The sequence below is a fragment of the Bactrocera tryoni genome, unplaced genomic scaffold (genome assembly GCF_016617805.1).
Source record: "Bactrocera tryoni isolate S06 unplaced genomic scaffold, CSIRO_BtryS06_freeze2 scaffold_7, whole genome shotgun sequence".
Taxonomy (NCBI): Eukaryota; Metazoa; Arthropoda; class Insecta; order Diptera; family Tephritidae; genus Bactrocera; species Bactrocera tryoni.
This window is the reverse complement of record NW_024396366.1, coordinates 21,262,817-21,269,221: the sequence shown is the minus strand read 5'-3', so window position 1 is coordinate 21,269,221 and position 6,405 is coordinate 21,262,817. Positions and strand designations below refer to the sequence as shown.

Below are 6,405 nucleotides of genomic sequence, written 5' to 3'. Positions count from 1 at the left end.
CAGCTCACCTAAACACAACCAACTTTTTGCAATTTTTCTTCAAATTCTTGACGATTTGACGCAATAATAAAAATATTTACTTATAAATTTTATTCAAGCATTTTGTATTTGTTGTTTACATATTGTATTGTAACGTTTTAATAGTGGTACTCATTTAACGTCGTAAACGCATCGCAACATCGCAAATTCGCAATATCGTAAAACAGCTGTTAATTTTTACATGCATTTTATTTTACGACAATCTTGCAAATATGCGAAACCGTTTTCAGTGGCCACCACAGCATTTTGCGCAATTCGCAATCAGCTGGAAGCGTCTATTTGGTGTTTTAAAAGAAATGGAAGCTGTAAGTAAATTCATAACAATTAATTATTGGCTTGTATTATAAATATTTAATTGATTATTTAATAGAAAAAAAGATTAAGGCTAAATGGCACATCTCGTTGGTCTGAAAGCCAAACGAAAGACCTTTTGATAAATATAGTGGACGCAATAAAAGATAATCCGGACCATTTTGAGGTAATATTGATATATTTTTTGTCATTTCATCATTTTACCTTTTTTGATCAGCTTTTAGAAACCAACAGCCCAAAGGTTTCACAACAAAATTGGCGAAAAAGCTCCAAATTTAATGAATATTAAATGGGACATAATGAGGACTAAAATGAGGCATTTGAAAACGACTTTTTTATTATCTTTATCTGCGCTCAAGTGGAAAGGCCAGACTGGTGCAGGCTTACTTGAAAGTGGTGATCCTCATAGTGTGGAAAAATTCATCAAAAAAATATATGTCCTTTTATTAAGACCTTCACGTGATATTTGGGCGTCGCATAAGTGTTCAGCTAGCAGCGATTTATCAATCAACAGAGTTGGTGTCAGCGTTGGACGATACATATATAGAATATATTACCCCAGAGATAGACCCCGACGCAAGTTCTTCGAGTCCGTTACCCAGCCCGTCCGTTATTATGTATCCGTCTGCAGATGAAGTAGTTAGTCCGTCCGCTAAATTTTGCATGTACATCTACACCAAGGAGAAATATGAAAAGATTTCATAGCAGTTCAAATCCATTTTCACTATTTTTCGAAATCCAAAATAAGAAGTTGGAACTAGAAACGAAAAAATTTGAATTTGAAAAAGAGAGAGAGGAAAACAATTTTCAATTGCAGAAATTACGGTTGGGGAAAGAAATGGAAGCAGAAATGGAAAAAGTCAGATTGGAACACGAACGATTGAAAAGCTTAAATAGCTCATAAGTTGCCAAAATGTAATCATCTGTATTCCAATATAAGATTTTTTCGATTTTGACTTTTTCTTCTTAATACATTTGTTGGTTTGTTTTACTTATAGTGACTTAGTGAATATAATCCACCTTGCTTTTTTTTTACTTTATCCGTATTACGTTATTTCTAGTCAAATAATTTATGTTACTTGTTTATGTAAAGAAATTGAATTTTATTTAAAAAAATAAGAAAAGAATTTGTAAATTAAGATATTTATTGATTAAACAATCGTTCAAAGATTTGTCATCGCCTTATCTCCCCTTCATTGGTACGAGCATTTGGTTCCCTTAACGACTCGTCAATACTGTGCTCCGATTCCTCAGGTTGGTAATCGAAATAATCGTCTTGTTGGAGGATAAAGTTGTGTAACAATGCACAAGAGAGAATCCATTTGTTAACTTTTCTCATAACATTTTCATTTTTTATTTGGAGCCTTAAGCCTTCTAAACTACCAAATCTTTCATTCAGCATTCCAAAATTTCGAATTCTATATCGACTGAATGTTTTGTTAAAAAAATTCCTTTTCCTTAGTGTTAAATTTCTAGAATTTTCTCTAAATGGCGTTATAACAGTATTCGATAATTTATATGCACTGTCACCTGCAATCCATTCACCTTCTCCAAAAAATTTATGTGCTTCAATTGACAATTCGCTGTTATTACAAATTCGTGCATCATGAACGCTACCTGCAAAGCCTAACATCAAGTGCCTTATTTGTAATTTATGATCGCACACGGCTTGTGCCTTAACGGAGTAAATAAGTTTTCGTGAAAAGTACGCATCTGGGTCCTGTGACCGTTTCTCCGCCAATGGAATTTCGGTACCATCAACGTATCTTATGCAGTTAGGTAACTCACTCGAAGTTTCTAAAACGAGCTTTTTGCGTTCTTCCGTATTTGGCCAAAATAAATACTGGTCCTTATATTTGAACAGCGCATTAAATATGCGTTCAGTTAAATTCTAAAATATAAAAACATGTTAATGCATAATGAGGAAAACTGACGAATTCTGACTTTAATGATACCACCATCACTGATTCCAAATAAACCTGCAATCTTCGAAAGAGTAGCTCCTTCACCGCAAGAACCTAAGCGATACAACACAATTGCCAGTTGAGTCTTAATTGGAAATTGTTTGCCCGAATTTTCTTGAAAAGATTGTCTCCCTTTATTAGATCCAAAATATCATCGAAAGTTTTCCAAGTGACACGTGTGATCTTCTTGAATCGGGTTTCAACAAGCTCCCATAACATTTCATTTAAAACTACCCTGGATTTCGGTACACTATTTTGAATAAATTGTACGCTGTATCTGCATTCTTCGCCTAAAGCCAATACATGCATTAGGTCCTCCATTATTTCATCTTCTTTACTTTTCCTCTATTCAGCAAAACAAAAAATGTAGTCATTTAAAATAAAACCAATTTAATTTAAATACATATCATTGTCCTCACAAAAGAATTCGGCTTTAGTACACCGTCCCAAGATTTCGGGAATAAAATTGGTATGGTCGGATAGAGGAGATTCTCCAGATCAATAACATTGCAGCAGGAAGCTTACAGTTTTCGAGATATTTTTTTTGCCTACATATAAGATTGTGGAATTCTTCCAAATGCACCGCCGTTATGGTTTTATGTAAACTTCAGCAAGATGAAGAAGGTTAATTAACTTAAATATTTGATGTTAATGATTTGAAGCAACTCAATATCGACTGCTAAGTGTGTATATACAAGAAAATCGACTTTATACCTGAATATAAGATTGTCGAATTCTTCCAAATGCACCGCCGTTATGGCTTTACGTCAACTTCATCAAGATGAAGAAGGTTAATTAACTTAAATATTTGATGTTAATGATTTGAAGCAACTCAATATCGACTGCTAAGTGTGTATATACAAGAAAATCGACTTTATACCTGAACATAAGATTGTCGAATTCTTCCAAATGCACTGCCGTTATGGCTTTATGCCAACTTCCGTAAAATGAAGAAGGCCTACTAACTTAAATATGTGAAGTTAACGATTTGAAGTAACTCAATATCGATTGTTAATTGTGTATATACAAGAAAATCGACTTTATACCTGAATATAAGATTGTCGAATTCTTCCAAATGCACTGCCGTTATGGCTTTATGTCAACTTCAGCAATATGAAGAAAGTTAATTACCTTAAATAATTGATGTTAATGATTTAAAGCAACTCAATATCGACTGCTAAATGTGTATATACAAGAAAATCGACTTTATACCTAAATATAAGATTGTCGAATTCTTCCAAATGCACTGCCGTTATGGCTTTATGTCAACTTCAGCAATATGAAGAAAGTTAATTACCTTAAATAATTGATGTTAATGATTTAAAGCAACTCAATATCGACTGCTAAATGTGTATATACAAGAAAATCGACTTTATACCTGAATATAAGATTGTCGAATTCTTCCAAATGCACTGCCGTTATGGCTTTATGTCAACTTCAGCAAGATGAAGAAGGTTAATTAACTTAAATATTTGATGTTATTGATTTGAAGCAACTCAATATCGACTGCTAAATGTGTATATACAAGAAAATCGACTTTATACCTGAATATAAGATTGTCGAATTCTTCCAAATGCACTGCCGTTATGGCTTTATGTCAACTTCAGTAAGATGAAGAAGGTTAATTAACTTAAATATTTGATGTTAATGATTTGAAGCAACTCAATATCGACTGCTGAATGTGTATATACAAGAAAATCGACTTTATACCTGAATATAAGATTGTCGAATTCTTCCAAATGCACTGCCGTTATGGCTTTATGTCAACTTCGATAAGATGAATAAGGCTAATTAACTTAAATATTTGATGTTAACGATTTGAAGCAACTCAACACCGACTGCTAAATGTGTATATACAAGAAAATCGTCTTTATACCTGAATATAAGATTGTCGAATTCTTCCAAATGCACTGCCGTTATGGCTTTATGTCAACTTCGATAAGATGAATAAGGCTAATTAACTTAAATATTTGATGTTAACGATTTGAAGCAACTCAACACCGACTGCTAAATGTGTATATACAAGAAAATCGTCTTTATACCTGAATATAAGATTGTGGAATTCTTCCAAATGCACTGCCGTTATGGCTTTACGTCAACTTCAGTAAGATGAAGAAAGTTAATTAACTTAAATTTGTGAAGTTTATGACATGTAGCAATTCAATATCGATTGCTTAATGTGTATATACAAGAAAATCGACTTTCTATCTCTAAAATATAATGTTCAAATATCATTAAACATGCTTATTTATATGCAAAGCCGAAAGTATACTAAATATAAATATCTATTTATATATTAATACATACATACATACATAATGCATTTACATGCAATGCAGCAAAATAAAAGAAACAAGTAAGGAAGGGCTAAGTTCGGGTGTCACCGAACATTTTATACTCTCGCATGGTAAAGTGATAATCGAGATTTCATAATACGTCATTTACATATTTTTCAAATACCGTATTTTTGTAAAGTTTTATTCCGCTATCATCATTGGTTCCTAATGTTTATACTCGTATTATACAGAGAAGGCATCAGATGGAATTCAAAATAGCGTTATATTGGAAGAAGGCGTGGTTGGGAACCGATGTCACCTATATTTCATACATGTCATCAGGGTGTTAAGAAAATATTATATACCGAATTTCATTGAAATCGGTCTAGTAGTTCCTGAAATATGGTTCTTGGTCCATAAGTGGGCGGCGCCACGCCCATTTTCAATTTTTAAAAAAAGGCTGGGTGCAGCTTCCTTCTGCCACTTCTTCCGTAAAATTTAGTGTTTCTGACGTTTTTTGTTAGTCGGTTATCGCACTTTTAGTGATTTTGAACATAACCTTTGTATGGGAGGTGGGCGTGGTTATTATCCGATATCTTCCATTTTTGAACTGTATATGGAAATGCCTGAAGAAAACGACTTTGTAGACTTTGGTTGACATAGCTATAGTAGTTTCCGAGATATGTACAAAAAACTTAGTAGGGGGCGGGGCCACGCCCACTTTTCCAAAACAATTGCGTCCAAATATGCCCCTCCCTAATGCGATCCTTTGCGCCAAATTTCACTTTAATATCTTTATTTATGGCTTAGTTATGACACTTTATAGGTTTTCGGTTTCCGCCATTTTGTGAGCGTGGCAGTGGGCCGATTTTGCCCATCTTCGAACTTAACCTTCTTATGGAGCCAAGGAATACGTGTACCAAGTTTCATCATGATATCTCAATTTTTACTCAAGTTACAGCTTGCACGGACGGACGGACAGACGGACGGACGGACAGACTGACAGACGGACGGACAGACGGACGGACAGACGGACAGACAGACGGACGGACAGACGGACGGACGGACAGACAGACATCCGGATTTCGACTCTACTCGTCGCCCTGATCACTTTGGTATATTTAACCCTATATCTGACTCTTTTAGTTTTAGGACTTACAAACAACCGTTATGTGAACAAAACTATAATACTCTCGTTAGCAACATTGCTGCGAGAGTATAAAAATATGTAATAAGAATACAATACAGAAAAACAACCCTTATTGTGGTTATTGCATCCGTATTCTTCATCAAAAATCTCAAGTGCCTTAGACACACACACACATGCATTAAAATTTCTCGAAAATAACCCCATGTCAAGCAGCGATAAACAATATGCTGCAATACATATAAACATACACACGTACATATATATTTAGTTATTTAAGATAGTTTTAAAATTTGTATATAAGCGAGAAAAATACTAAATAAAAAACAGATTTGAAAGACAATCTCAACGGAAAAGATTATTTTTAATTACATATTTTACTTCCCCCCACCAGTGGTAAGGGGTAAAAGAAAAACTTAAAACTAAAAATTTCAAATAAAAGAGGCGTTAGCTAGCACTTATTGCCCCCCACCCGAAGTAAGGAATAAGTGACGCAGAACAGCATTAACCTTTATTAACATATAAGATTGTGGAATTCTTCCAAATGCACTGTCGTTATGGCTTTATATCAACTTCAGTAAGATGAGCAACTCAGCATCGATTGCTAAATGTGTATATACAAGGAAATAGACTTTATACCTAAATACAAGATTGTGGAATTCTTCCA

The 6,405-nt window shown here is 34.0% G+C and overlaps 1 pseudogene; it reads left to right on the top strand.

Moving 5' to 3' along the window:
- Window positions 1-335: 335 nt before the first annotated feature.
- LOC120781845 overlaps window positions 336-6,405 on the top strand; it is a 13,176-nt pseudogene continuing 7,106 nt past the window's right edge.